This window comes from Triticum urartu, chromosome 5 (assembly GCF_003073215.2).
Source record: "Triticum urartu cultivar G1812 chromosome 5, Tu2.1, whole genome shotgun sequence".
Classification (NCBI taxonomy): domain Eukaryota; kingdom Viridiplantae; phylum Streptophyta; class Magnoliopsida; order Poales; family Poaceae; genus Triticum; species Triticum urartu.
The window spans coordinates 652,873,973-652,889,742 of NC_053026.1; positions in this window are offsets into that span (position 1 = coordinate 652,873,973).

The window sequence follows — 15,770 nt, forward strand, 5'->3', positions numbered from 1 at the left end:
TTCGCACTACTAGCTTGCACGACTTGATTACTATGATTGCTTTCCATGTTGCATCCAATTCTTGGATTACTTGCTCCTATCATATGTTTGGTCGCAACAATGTCAGTTATTCACATACGCCATGTCCTGTTGCTTGTCACATGATTGCCTCACACAGGATGAACAATTGCTCTTTCCATTGTGTTGAGTGCCACACAATTTTCACTACACCCCATGCACATTATGCTTGGATTGTCTTGCATTTGACCCATGTGTTTAGACCCTTCATTTCCTTTGGTGTTGTGAATGATTCCTATGCCTACCATCGCCCTTTTGTTGAGCACTTTGCGCACTCTTGCTATGACCATGAGGTAGCACTACTAGGGAAAAGGCTAGCAGCAGTGCGGGTTTTAGGCCTATCAGCAGCGCGGGTACCCGCGCTACCAATAAGGCGCTACAGCTAACGTATAGCAGTAGCGCTGGTCCACCCGCGCTACTGCTACACAAGTGTTGCAGCAGTGTGCTTAAAGGAACCTCGCTGCTGCTAATAGCTATAGCGCGCTTCCCCTGTGCGCGCTACTGCTACAACCGCGCTGCTGCTAACTTTTCTGCACTCGCTACTGCTAATTTTAGTTGTTTTTTGTTTTTTTGGCATATTTGTTTTGTATTTGAACAGGCTTTATAGAAGAATCTTTAGCACATACAAATGTCATCATGATACACATACAAATGCCCGCGAGACCACAAATGTAATCATAGCATATACATACAAATAGTCTCGTCATAATCATCATCCAACACAAAGTGGTATCTTGTCATCATCTCGAAAATAGCGATACATGCAAGTCTCGAATACTTGCAATTACAACGTCATCCATCTAAACAAAGGTATACGCGAGAAGAGCTATCACTATGAGTGAGAGCGGAACTATGCAATACATGAGATGGCGGTTACGAGTCCTCTCTCGCGCTAGCGTGAACCTCAAGTAACTAGCTTCTCCTTCTTGTCTGCTTTTGAAGCCTTTATGGCTGGCGTCCGAGAACCCATTCACTTGCGCCTGACACTCATGCCACTCGTTGTACACCCCCGGAACCTTCCCTTTGTACATGACATAGCAGTTCCATCTCGCCATCAAGAAACTAGGTACCTGTTAGAGATGCATGTTCATGAAGAGGATGTACAATCATATATATGCAACAAAATATACTAGAGAACACCGAAAAAGAAAGGGTTAGCAACTAGATGCAACATACAGTACGCAAATTAATTAACTAGAGGTACGCAGGTCATCGTACGGAAACTAACAAAGTAGCGTTACGCAAGTTCGGCAGGGATCATGGACATCACAAAGTTGCATCACTACAAATAGTATACAAGTTCAACCGACACATATCATCATCATCGGCATCATAAATCACTAGAAGTTCCATCCTTCCATACCATCGAGGATGGACCCTAGCTTCTTGAATGGCGTGAGGTCTAGACGTTGCATGCCTATGCGAGTTCGGACGTCAGCTCGCGATATAGGGCCGTGGTGGAACATCCCCTCCTCATCGACGACTTCTTTCATGATGATCGTCGCAATGTTGCTTTGGATGCGAAAGAAGACATCTCTAAGTTTATAATCCGCTTCTCCATGAGATTCTAGCCACTTGTGGATATGATCATCATTTCTGCTTCTCATGCGAAGCTTTTGGTGATCCGTGTTGAACTGATTCATGAGATGGAGGATGTACAATCCATCCTTCTTGCTTGGTTTTGGGACTTGGATGAAGGAGAAGTTAGTTTTATGCGCGAAACCCATCTTCTTGTTCCTTTGTTTCCTGATCTGCATGTGGCCACCTCTAAAGCTGAAGTCTTGGAGAGCATCATCTAGAATATTCATTATGTGGGTGTAGTCTTTTTTCTCGTAGTCTCTGGAAGGGTCAAAATACACGGCGTGGGAGACTTGCGGATAAAGAACGATAAGGACGGCGCGCCCGTTGCTGCGGGGAAAAGACACCTCAAATTATTCCCCATAGAGAGAGAAGGAATGATTGAAATGTATGAAAGGGTTTATCGAAACTGACTTACTTTGGATGATAAGGCACGAGGACAATTTCCCGGTCCTTATTCTGTACCATGAAGTTTTGGAGGTAGTCCCTAGCAGTTTCACGCTCAAAGTCGCCGAGACTCAAGAAAGACTCGTGCATGTAGTACGGATCCGCCACACAGATTTGCGAGACTTCTTCACTGTTCATGACAGAGCTCATATGTAGCGCAAAAAGGCAAACGATTGTAAAATCGAGCCGCCTTGTCAGAAACATCTCAAAGATATGGTCAAAACGCAGGAAGAACACCTCCGCGGGCCGTGTCTCAACGTAGCACTTCCCCTCAGGCACACGAGCCGCGTATGTCGGATATCCTGGATCCTTTGAGGCTAGTAGGCTTTTCTCAGTCGACAGCACATGGTCGTGCAGTCTCCTGAGATCCCCTGTTAGTGCCTCAAGTGGTTTCGGCGGTAGCATCGGCTCGCCCGTGAGATGGAACATGGCCGCACCTTTCACGGGTACACGCTCTTCAGAATGCATCGTTTGGCTGCTATGTGCTCTGGCTTGTTTGGAGGTAGCTATCTTCCCTGATCTCTTTCTCTCCTTTTTCTTGGGCACACCTTCTAGACCCTTCCTTAACCCCTGCCCCAGTGTTCCCGGGCTAAGTACTGTACGACCCTCGCGCTGGGATAGTTGAGCCTGTGTTGAGGCGGCATCTTCAGGCGTGTCCTGTGAGGATTTCATGAAGAGAGACTTTTTGCAATCCCTGCTACGACCTTCCTGCCCGGGCATATCATCCATATCCTCATTAGCAAGCTGATAGCCCGATTCGTCATATGGTTGACTCATCAATTCTATGTCACAGTCATACGCGTTTGTATTGAGGAAATCCATAGGGTCGACCTCCGTCTCATCATCCATTCTCTGTTCTACAGGACAAATTACATCAGCCAGCACTATTGCACCCCCTTCATCATGTCGTCCGCCGCTCTCACCCGGCACTACAGGAGCTGGTAATTGCGTAGGCGGGGTGGTGGTCTCCGCACATGCTTGTTGATGTGTGGTTATTGGTGTGCTCTCGGCCGGCTCCAGACGAATAAGATTCTTCAGCCATAGCAGCACCCAACCCTTGCAGCTTCCAATCCGCGGCGGGGTCTCGTCGTCCGCTCCCACATGCTGTACTGGAGGAGGCAAATCCTCGTGCCCCGATTTCACACTAGACAAGCTAACCCTGAAGTGCCCAGCAGGGATCGGCTGGTTGTGGAACGTGGGTTGCAAGGGGTCCATTATCATCCCCTTTCCCACGTCCACCTTCTGGCCTTTGATCAAGTAGAGTATGGTGCACGGGGTTTCTTTCGCCTGCAAACACATATGTCTGTGGCGTAAAACATCCGAAAGGCAACAAAAATGGAATATTATATATATATATATATATATGTTGGTGCGACATGTAATTACCGTGACGGCGTCGAGCTCAACCAAAGACGAAGGCCCACCAAGCGCGCCAGAGACTGAGGACGGGCTGCTATGAGCGGGAGCGGCTGCGAGAGGAGGCCCAGTTGCGTGAGCAAGTGATGGTGCGATGGTGTTGTTGTTCATGGAGTTGCTCCCGACGAAACTGGGCAACGGGAAATCATGTACCATCTTGTCTGGATTTTCCTTCGTCCAGTTGATGATAACTGGAACCAAGTTAGTAGCAAAATCATTTCTGCAGGCACTTACAGCTGCATTGACTGCCTGCTATAGCAACTCATATTTGTCCTCGGCTGCTTTTTTCACGTCCTCAGCTGCTTTTTTCTCGACCGCAAGCTTCACCTTCGCGTCGATGTTCGCCTGACTAAACTTCTTTTTCTGCTTCTTGGCCTCCGGGCCCTCTTTGTAAAACACCTTCCACGTGGCGCCATCTCCAGCTCCGTGCACACGACCATATTGCGGCCGCTGGCCCAAAGGGAGTCCCTTAAGTTCGTTCAAGGCCCGGTTGAGAGGGGTGTCCCACTTGGGCCTCATCGGAGAAGTAGGGTTTTCGGCTGCAAGCTGGTGTTGCTTATCCAGTTGTCTAATCAATTTCCTCGTGATCTTGTCCATGTAAAAAACCTTTTTCTCCTTGTCCCACTTGTAGCGGGCCCTGATGAAGTCATGCTCCAAGGGGTTGGTGAACTTTGCGAAGGGGTCTGGGAGACCCGCGGCTTCACGTTCCGCGTCCTCCTTATACCATATGGGCCTTTTACCGAGGTAGCCACGGCTTCCAAGGCGATGCTTCCCCGTGTTCCTTTGCTGAAGGCTCTTTAATTTCGCAGCCTTAGCCTTGGCGTCCTCGGTAGCGCAAGTGTCCTTGAACTTTTCGAACTCCTCTTCCGTAAGTGTCGGATTTTCCTCCAGAATCTTGGACAGGTGTTCCTTAGCCTCAATAGCTCGTTTCACCCTTGATTTCCATGAGGCCAAATCATTGTTGAACATGCCCATGGCGTGATTGTTAATCTTTTTCATCTTCAGATCATCCCACGGCTGTTCTATGTTATCATCCCGATCGGGGAACTTGAATCTCTTGTGCAACTTCGTTAGGAGCAACTGCGTCAAATGTTCTTTACTCCTTAAGTCATCGTCATTGATGCTCGCGCATTCCTGTAGGATGCATCCTACTTGGTTCCCATAGTACTTGCGAGGTTCTTCCGGCTCTAATGGCTCAAACTTGCCAGGTGCCATCTTTGTGATCACAAGTCGTCCAATCCCTAGTTTGTTAGGTTTTCGTATCCTCTACTTCTTATGCCTCTTTTCGGTACCGGCATCGGCGCCGGTATCTTCCCCGGCGGTACCTTCCCCACCGGTCTCGGCGCCGCCATCGGTGCCGGCGCCGTCGGTGTCGGTGTCGGCGTCAGTACCATCATCGAGGCGGACCTGCCAACCTTGCTTAGTAGTCAAAAAGTCGAGGTAGTCTTGTTCACCCTCATAATCCATCTCGTCTGCATCTTGGTCAGAAGGCCCAGTTTCTTCGTTGTTCGACATGTTTTCTATGATTAAGTGTCCTCATTTATTTCTAAAAGTATGAATAAATGAGAAATGAGATAAAAAAGAAATCTATGTGCCAGCACTCGATATGCCAACTATGTAGCACAAATCATGCCTTTATTCACGGGAAATTTCAGCATGACCTTTGCTAAAAAATGGACATATCGAGCGCCTGAAATTCACCGAAACGGAAATGAATCAACATTCCGGCGTAACATAGGCAACTCGGATCATTTACCAAAACATGACATGTCCAAAACATGACATATCCACATATCACATGTCCAGTTCAAATTTGCATATAAATTCAGCAAATTTTGAAACCTATCTAAATTCATAACTAAATAGATAACCTAATTAACATAAGTAAAACCTAAGTAAATTAACCCTAGCTAGCAGAGAGAGAGAGAGAGGTGGTTTACAGAGGGTGCAGGGCGAGGAGGCAGGCCCGACGACGGCCGAGGTTGGGAGGGGAGGAAGCAGAGGATGGAGGCGAGGGCCGACGGGTCGGGGGCGAGCGCGCCTGGGTCGGGGGCGGCGGGGTCGGGGGCGAGCGCGCCGGGGTCGGGCACGGCGGGGTCGGGGGCGAGCGTGCCGGGGTCGGGGGCGAGCGCGCCGAGGTCGGGGGCGGGCGCGGCGATGCGACGGGGCCGGGGAAGAGAGAGTGGGGATTTGGGGGAAAAGAGGCGGGATGAAGCAGGGAGAGGGAGAATTTTGGGTTAAGTGGACGTAGCAGTAGCGCGTTTACACAAAACGCGCTACTACTACCTCGACTAGCTATAGCGGTTTTCTGCAGAAACCGCTACTGCTACCTTGACTAGCTGTAGCGATTTTCTGCAGAAACCGCTACTGCTACCTTGACTAGCTGTAGCTCTTTTTCACTAAAGCGCTGCTGCTATAACCAGTTTCCCTTTTTTCTTTTCCTCAGCATAATAGGAACATATATATTACATCATTGGACCCTTGCATAATAATGGCTAAGTGTGTATACAAAATAGGAACATATATATATTACATCATTGGACCCATGCATAATAATGGCTAATTAAGTGTGTATACAAAATAGGAACATATATATATATATATATTACATCATTTGACCGATTCCTCAGCGCTGACGTTTTCGTTTTTGAGTCAGCTTCTTTCCCTTCTTGTTCGTCGAAGAATAATTGAGCCCCTCATTGTGACTTTGCCTTTTCCATGGAGTACGATTTTTCTTTGGTAATGTAGTATTGATTCTTCTTTTGACGTATACTTCATCATCATCGTCATCTTCCCTCATTGGGTTGCCGTACTGATTATAGTCTTCCTCGTTGGCGACTCCATCCATTCCAATGATGTTTCTTTTGCCTTTCCTCACGACAACACGACTGGGATTGCATGGGTCAGTTATGAAGAAGCATTGTGTCATGTGCTTAGCGTGTACCCATGGCTCGTTTTTTGCGATAGCGTTCACGGTAGCGCTCTTGGCGTCGGGTATAGTCATGGTAGTGAAAATCCGGCTATCTCTTTCGACATTCTTAGCCCATCTGACACGGAACATCGTCGTGTTGTGCAGTCCAGAGTAGTCAAGCTCCCAGATCTCCTCGACCCTTCCATAAAATCGTTCAGTTGCGCCGTTGTCGCTGCCGGTCATGCATTCCATCGTCACTCCTGATTTCTGATATTCATCACTGTCCATATCTTTGGCCTCCGTGTAGAACGTGTATCCGTTGATATCATATGCCTGATAGGTTACGAGGTTGGGCGAGGGGCCATGTGCTAAGGCGTATATGAGCAATCCGTCCTTAGAGCCCTCCTCCGGGGGATTAGCAATAATATGCTCTTTGAACCAATGCAGGAAAGTGGAGTTGTGCTCTCTAGTAACTTCGGCGTCCGTCCTGCATACCCCCCAGTCACGATACTTCTTTGCGATAATTTCTTTGTGCAGTGCCACAAAAGGATCTACCTCGTCTAGGTGTTGTAGCACTACCAAGTTTGCTCTGTCAAAGTCGCTGCGTCGATCTGAGTATGCCATGTGCAGTTCCCTGCGACCGTTGCAGTGACCTTCTCCTTCGAGCCTCCCATCGTGCTTGTTAACGGGCAAACCAACACTAACACCAGGCGGCTGGTCTGCGCCATATAGAAAATTCTCACAGAAAGAGATGCACTCTTGTGTCAAATAGCCCTGGACGATGCTTCCATCCGGACGGGACATGTTACAAACGAATCCTTTGATGATCCCATTCATCCTCTCAAACGGCATCATGTTGTGCAGGAATGACGGCCCCAGGTCTATTATATCATCCACAATATGGACACACAGATGCACCATCACGTCAAAAAACGCGGGCGGGAAGTACATCTCAAGCTCATTCAGTATCACAACGATCTCTTCATGTAGCCTTCGGAGCTGCTTCACACTAATCGACTTTCAAGAGATGACGTCGAAAAAGTTGCAGAGACCAATAAGCATGTCACGGATATGCTTGTCCATTATCCCTCTAAGGGCAACAGGTAATATCTGCATCATCATCACATGACAGTCATGAGACTTCATCCCGCTGAACCTTTTCTTGTCCGTGTCTAGATATCTACTTATCTTGCCACAGTAACCGGAACTAACTTTGACTCCAGTAAGGCACTTAAAGAATTGATTGATCTCAGCCTGACTTAAGGTGAAGTAAGAATGGGGGGCAATAATCCTCATTCTTTATTTTCTTGCCCTTCTTCTCCCGTGCCTCTGTCTCCGTCTCTGTCTTGTCTGACATTTTACGTGGCGGCATGTGCAGATCTTCCCTGATTTCCAAATCTTGCAAGTCTTTTCTTGCCTTCGGCCCATCCTTGGTCTTATCCGGCATGTTCCAGTGTTGCGAGCAAGCTCTCAAGGACATTCTTACATATATGCATTTGATCAAGGCAATGAGGTGTATCGAGTTTGTGCCAGTACTCCAAGTCCCAGAACACAAACCACGTCTTCCATACCTTCAGCAGCGGCTCCGGCGCCTTTCTCATCGTCTTTCCCGGCGCGGGGCACTCCTTCCAGTTTTTCAACAGCTCATCGATTTCGGCACCGCTCCGCTTATGTGGAGGTCCTCGATGCTCAGCGTGACCATTGAATAGATCTCCACGGTTTCTCCACGGGTCGTCCTGTTCGAGCCATCTTCGATGCCCCATGTACACGATTTTCCCAGACCCGCCATCTTTCCTTGACGCTAGCTGCTGAGACGTCGTATCATCCATGCACCGCGTGCATCCGCAATATCCATGGCACACCTGGCCTGCCACATATCCGTAACCAAGATAGTCGTGCACTGTCGTGATCAGCGCGGCTCTCATGTTGAAATACTCGCCTTTGCTGGCGTCCAATGTCTTGGCCGGTGTTTTCCATAACATGTCTAACTCCTCCTGAAGTAGCCCCAGATACAAATTAATATTATTTCCTGGTTGTTTCGGCCCTTGAATAAGCATGCTCATGTGAATGTACTTCGATTTCATGCACAACCAGGGGGGAGGTTGTACATCCATACAAACACGGGCCATGTGCTATGGTTGGTGCTCTGGTTGCCAAATGGATTCATGCCATCGGTACACGCGCCGAGCACGATGTTCCTTGCATCACATTCAAAATACCGATAGAAGCTATTCAACGCTCTCCACTGGCTTCCATCCTTGACGTGTCTCAGCTTCGGATCATCTCCATCGTCGGGCTTCTTCCTCTCCGCGTGCCAGCGCATTAGCTTTGCTTCCTTGGGATCTACAAAATACCTCTGGAGACGGGGAGTGATTGGTAAGTACCATACCACTTTCTGGGGACATTTCTTCCCGGCCTTCTTGTATCGATAAGCATTGCACACCGGACAACTTGTGTTTTTCCGCGTGCTCCTTTCGATAAATTATGCAATCATTGATGCATGCATGGTATCTAACGTGTGGCAGATCAAGAGGGCACATGATCTTCTTGGCCTCATCAACACTACTAGGACATAGATTACCCTCGGGAAGAACATCCTTTAGGTACTTGAGATGCTCATCGAGGCTAGTGTCGGTCCATTTGTTTTTAGCCTTCGTCTTCAGCACTTGGAGCGTGAAACTCAAGCGGGTCACCTCAGGATTGCAACCATCATACAATGGAGTGGTCGAGTCTACCACCGGTTGCTCCAGCTTAGCCTCCTCTCTAGAAGCAGCTCTCTCAGTACTCGTCTCCTTGCGAAGCAATGCTTGAACAAGAGGGTCCCGCATGATTGAACTTAGTAACGACGAACTCTGCTGCGTGGAGTCCATGTCGTTCTCTCCGCCGCCATGTCTGGCCCCTTCTCCGCCGCCATGTCCGGCCTCTTCCCCGCCGCCATTATCGATCATCTCTTCGTCTTGCCCCGTGTCATCATTGCCTGCCCCGTCGGCATCCTCAACATCGTCATCCTCATCTTCAGTTATCCACCGAGTATAGCCATCCATGAAACCAGTCATGAGCAGGTGCGCTTCGACACGACCATCGACATGGGGGTCAAGCCAAACTATTCCTTTGCATTTTTGACACGGACATAAAACCTCTGTCAGGTTATTTTCCTTCATGTCCTGCACCGCCGACCACAACCACCTGTCCACCATCGTTCCACTAACCATCGTGAACTCTGCACGGTAATAATAAACAAATTGATTATAAAAATGCGTGCATTCATAAAAGTCATACAAAAATTCGGCATGACGTTCCTTAAAAGTAGGACATATATAGATCTAGAGTTTGCCCGGAATTCGCGAAACGGAAACAAATCGACATTTCGGCAAAACATAGGCAACTCAAATGCACAATTTGGCGTCAACTCATGCCACACACACAATTTTCATAAAAATATCACACACACATGCATAAACATATTTCCATTTTGCAAAAGCATGAAATATTAATCACACCTCTATCTCGAGATCGAGCACACGGTGGAGATGATGATGTAGGGAGGTCAAAAGTGCACAAAGCTCTTCTTGACAAAGAAAGATCTAGTTAGGGGGCAAATAGGTCACTTAACTAAATGCTACATCTACCTAGCTAGCTAATTTGGGAGGAGACAACTTCAACTAGTGGAGGGGGGAGGAAAAAGAGAAAGGAGATGAATTAATGGAGGTGGTGTAGTTATAGCTAGGAGTAATGAAGAGAGAGAAAGGTAGGTAGAAGAGGGAGAGTAATGGGGGGAGAAGTATTGAGGAAGAAGAAGAGTGAGAGAGGGAGGATGTGGGAGGGTAGGGGAAAGGGAGGAGAGGAGATGGGGAGGGGGAGGTGGAAAAGGTGGTGGGTCCTGCGTCTTAGCAGTAGCGCGGGAGAGAAAGCGCGCTGCTGCTAAGAGCGTAGCAACAACGCGCTTTCCTGTCACGCGCTACTGCTAAACGGGCCAACCCTGTGCACATTTTCAAAATTAGCAACAGCGAGGTGACAAAAAAGCGCGCTGCTACTATGGCATTAGCAGCAGTGCGCTCCCTGGCACCACGCTACTGGTAAACTTATGTCGTTGTGTATTGTCGGTGGATTTTTGTAGCAGTGCGGTTTTAGCGTCACGCGCTGCTGCTAAGTTTGCACCAGTAGCGAGCTTTCCGTAGCCGCGCTGCTACTACTTAGCAGCAGCGCCTGTTTTTATGCCGCGCTGCTGCTAAGATTCTGTGTATAAGGTTTTCCCTAAGAGTGTAGATGCTTATTCTCTTGCCACACATATTTGCATCACTTCCTCCCATTTGCATGCTTGTTCCCATGATGTCCTTGATTGTGCTCAACTTATATGCTTAAATGCCATGCCACACTTCTTTGTCAAACCATATGCTTTGCATGATGACGACACTTGTTTGGTGACTCACCTCTTGAATGCTTGGTTTTGCTTTAATGCCAACCACATTTTTTTCCAAGTGCTTGTTATTATTGCTCCTTTTGAAGGAATTACAAGATGGTGCGACATTGGAGAGTGCCCATTTCAAGCTACAAGATGATGAATGCTTGGTAATCGTCAACTTCTACACGGCAACACAATCTCTTTCCCATGGTGATTTGGATTTTGATTTGAGGTCGGATCTTTCCCAAGGGGGGGGGGGGATGATGCGGAGCATCCTATGGACACACTACTAGAAAAAGGCTAATTAGTGGCACACCTGTTTTGTCCATTAATGGCCCACTACAGGTGCGCCACTATTATAACGCCATTACTATGCCTATATGGCTTAGTAATGGCGCACCACATAAAAGTGTGCCATTACTAACAATTTTTTTCAATTTGTTTTCAGAATTTTTTCTTCAGATTTTTTCTTAATCCCGGGTCACTATGGCTTAATCTCAAGTCAAATCGCACTCTGTGGTCCTGGCAGTTACCCGGGAGGTCACAGCCTGTGTTCCAATTAATCAGATTATTTCCTGGGCATATCTTTTGATCCTCTGATTGCCTCCCTCGGGAAGCCAACCAGAGTCTCAGGGGCTACTATCTATACACAGGTGTATTTTGTGAATAAAACACAATCGAACATGTTCTAGTACAAACCTCGAAGCCTCTTAGCAGGCCCATGAAGGCCCCATTCAATCCGCTTTTCACGGACATGGCCTTTTCGACCACTGTGCCCATCAGGGTACGATGTTCCTCTGAGATGGACGCCTGCCGCAGCATGTTCGTCAATATATCCGACGCTTCTGGGTCTCCGGAAGCTGCTAAAGGAGTACGGCCTCCCTTTGAAGGAATCCGTTTATTCATATCCGGCTGTAGACCGGACTTCTCGGGACCTCCATTGTCGGTCTCCGGACCCTGGGCCACCGAAGTATCACCTTCGGGTAGTGTCTTCGTCATCCTTTGCACCACTTGTTGATCGGGGGAGACCCTCCGCGACTACACCTCGAAGTCGTCCGCCCTATTGGGCAAGGAGACTGGTGGAGGCATCTCACTTTCCATCATCTCCGGGAGAAGGTCCCCCGAGGAAGAGGATTGTTGGAGAAGACTGCGTGCCAAACTACAAAAACATATATTCTAGACGTTACAAGAAAGGAACGGGACATATTTAAAACACCCTTGTTCACTTACGATTTGGCCTGAGGCTTGTCCTCGTCATGGGACTGCGCGATGACGTCGTCCTCCAAGCCTGAGCCACCCGACAGAGGCATCTTGCTGTGTGAAGCCAGCCCCTCCCGGCAGCCAGACTGAGGACAGTCCAGATGGTCGTCGGCTTGACGAGTGGGCTGAACGTCTCGTCGTAGTCCACGCCAGCCTGCTATGTGAAGCCGCGAAGCACCCAGCGCGCCTTGTACCGGGCGAGAGAGCCGTCAGGATGGAACTTGTGCCAAAAAATCCACTTCCCTGTGACAACATTAGCACCTGCAGGACGGGACACCAAACTCCATGTGTTATTCTGCATCAGTGCGTTATATTCGTCGATCATAGCGTTCTACCAGTTTTCATCCCGGAGGGCAACACGGTAAGAGGAAGGGATGGGCCTAATGGAGGAGGAGGTAGAAGGGGAAGCAGCGAGGGCTTTAGGTTCAGCAAACCCGGTTTTGGCCCGCGTACGCATGTGATGGAGATTGGTGGTTGGTTGCACTGGCACGGCGCGTGGCGGGAGCGCAGGAGCAATGGGCGAACACGCGGGTGTTACGTGCATGTGAATGGGAGGGGCTGGGAGAGGGTGCATGCAGCGGCGGGGAGCCGGGGAAGTGGGATGTGCATGCGCATGGGATGGTGGATTCGGGGAATCTCGGGGGGGGGGGGGGGGGGGGGGGAGGGGGGGGGGGGGGGGCACACCGATTGGGTGGGCTGATCTGCGGGCGCAGGCAGGTGCGGGAGTGGGCGCGGATTGGGGGAGAGGATCCTAAGGACCCGGCACGTGGGCGTGGGGATCGAGGCGAGGGGGATCCCGAGGAGGGCACGAGCGGATGCGGATTGGAGGGAATGATGATGCGAGGTTCGAGGAAGATTTGTGGCCCGAGATCTTCTGCGACCGGGCGACGGGCGGGCTGCGGTCTGTCGGGAGTAGGACGGTAGGGAAAAACGGATTCGTCAAACGTGACGTGACGGGAAATTATCACCATGCGAGTGTCTAAGTCCAGACACCGATAGCCCTTTGTGTTCCAAGGGATACCCGAGGAAGACCCAACGAGAAGAGCGAGGGGCAAGTTTGTGGGGGCTAGTGGCGATGGTGTTAGGGAAACAAAGACATCCAAAAACGCGCATGTGATCGTACGTGGGGTGTTTGCCGAGGAGACGGAAGTAAGGAGTCTCGGATGCAATGGCAGTGGAGGGTCGTCGGTTGAGAATGTAGGTTGCGGTGTGGAGGGCCTCAACCCAGAAGGCGGGGGGTAGTGTGGCATGTATGAGAAGGACTTGAAGTATGTCATTGGTCGTACGGAGTAGGTGTTCGGCTTTCCCATTTTGCGGCGAGGTATAAGGGCATGAGAGGCGAAGGGAGGAACCATAGCGGGAGAAGAGGTCGCGTAGGGAAGTGGTGAGGAATTCGCGGCCATTGTCGCATTGCATGCGCTGGATGGGAACATGAAATTGCATGAGGACGTACGCGTGAAAATGATGGATTACTTCTACATGGTATCAGAGTAAGAGGTCTCGAGTTCAAGACCCGGTTGGCGCAATTAAAATTGCAACCCACTTTTGGTCCACGTTTAGGCCTGAGGGAGCCACGCGTGAGGGGGAGTGTTGACGTATAATGTGCTGCCTAGTATCTTTCATCAGATCGGTCTTTTGGTTGCATTGGCTAGAGCATGCACTTCTACATGGGAGCCGTGTCCACGGGCACGACCGCGCCCGTGGCCACGCTCGCGACCGCCGGTGTCGCAATCGGTGGCGGGAGGGGTGGTGTCGCCTTTGCCCCTGTCGGTGGAGGTGCCCGAGGATCCCGAGGACCCCAAGCCGGATCCGATGGTGAGGGCGGTGGTGGTGGCCTCCGGGAGGGCGTCGAGGTGAGCGCGCTCATTGGTGGAGATTTGCTCCATCAGCAGCCGGGAGCGCGCCTGCACGAACGTCGGGAAGGGTGTCTGCATGGGGAGCAGGGTCACCATGATCTGAAACTTGCGGTTGAGGCTGCAGATGAGCTGAAGGGTCAATGTACGGTCGGTGATGCGCTCGTCGACGTTGCCGAGGTCCGTTGCGAGGGACTTGAGACGCCGACAGTACTCGGCAATGGAGAGGTCCCCCTGGACCAGATTGCGGAATTTCACGCCGAGGATCACCGCGTGACCAGCTTCATTGTCGCGGAAGAGAAAATGCAGTTGCTGCCAAATGTCGAAGGCGGTGCTATTCGGCGTGGCGACCACGTCCAGGAGTTCGTCGGCAACGATGCCGTGGAACCACAGGACGATGATTAGGTCATCGTTTCGCCACATGGCGCTTTAGAGAAGTGGCTCGGTGGCCACATCGAGATGGTGATGCACTGGATACTTGCAACAAACGACGTAAAAGATCTGGCACCATTTGGAGTAGTTACCCGATTCGAGTTCGAGCCGGTGGTGGGAGAAGTGGTTGATGGAGGGTGGCAGGCCAATCGCAGCGGTGGAGGAGCCGACGTCGGGCGCGTCGGGACGGAGGGCCAGGGCGCTGCTGGAACCGCCGGGCGCGAGCTGTTGAACGGGGACGCTCCCCGCCGTTCGGAGAGCAGCCGCGGTGGGCTGCGCGGGTGGCGCGGACGCCGGGGCCGAGGAAGTAGGGGCGGCCTTGGGCACGGCCTGTTTGCTACGGAGGACATCATGTGCGAGGAGAGCCGCGCGGGGCGCGGTCGGTCGAGAAGGGGTCGCCAGGGACACAGGCGGAGGAGCTGTGGCTAGAGGGAAGAGGGCGAAGGGGTTGCTCGCCGGCGTGTCGAGGTCGCCGCCGGAGCGCGTGCGGCTAAGGAATCGATGCATGGCGGAAGCGAGGGGATAGGATTGGATGAGCGTCTGATACCAAGCTAGGTTTAGTAACTCTCACACTCTGTATTCCTTGGCCTCGAGGGCTTATATGGTGTTACAAATGAGAAGTACAGAGGGGGAGGGAGAGAGTACAATGGCAGCCCTGTATGGCAGGGCGTGCGGGGCGCAGCAGGCGCATGACCTACTCTAGTCAGTTGGAGACGTGGGGGAGTGGAAGAGGAGGCCGTTAGACTAGCCACAATGGGTAGTAACATAGAGCAGTAATATGTTCATGTTACTATATCTATAGTGGGGAGTAACATATGTGTGGTAAAATGCAATACTTTATTTATTATGCTATAGACTTATCTTGTTTTGATATAACTCATACTAGTAGTAACTAGCTATGTTACTACATGGCTCTCTTTCTTCATTTATTGCTTGTCACATCATCTATTTTATCTAGATATGTGTGATGTTACTACCTATGTTACTCTCACTATTGGTAGTCTTAGCCACCGGAGGGGCGACCTGGAGTGCTGTCGAACAGATATATCTTTACTTGGTCAAATTTCTCTCGCAGTAGCTGAGATTTGCAGGATGAGGCGACGACATTTATGGACCTGCCTAACCAAAGGGGAGAGATATGACGATCTTAGTAAGAGAGTTAGCATCATCTTGCTAAAAGTTTTATCATGAATAGTTCATGGCATAAATCTAATTATGTCGGTTGCCTTTCCTGCCTAGGTCATGACACCAAACCTCACCTGCCCCCCCTTTTTTTAGAGTAAATAGTGCATCCAGTGACTAGGTTGGGAGGCCACTCATAAACTGATTGATTTGTCAGAGGTGTGCATTTGTAGGTTTGATAAAAAACAGATCAAAATATTTCCATCAGGCGAATAAAATGCTTATATAAAAA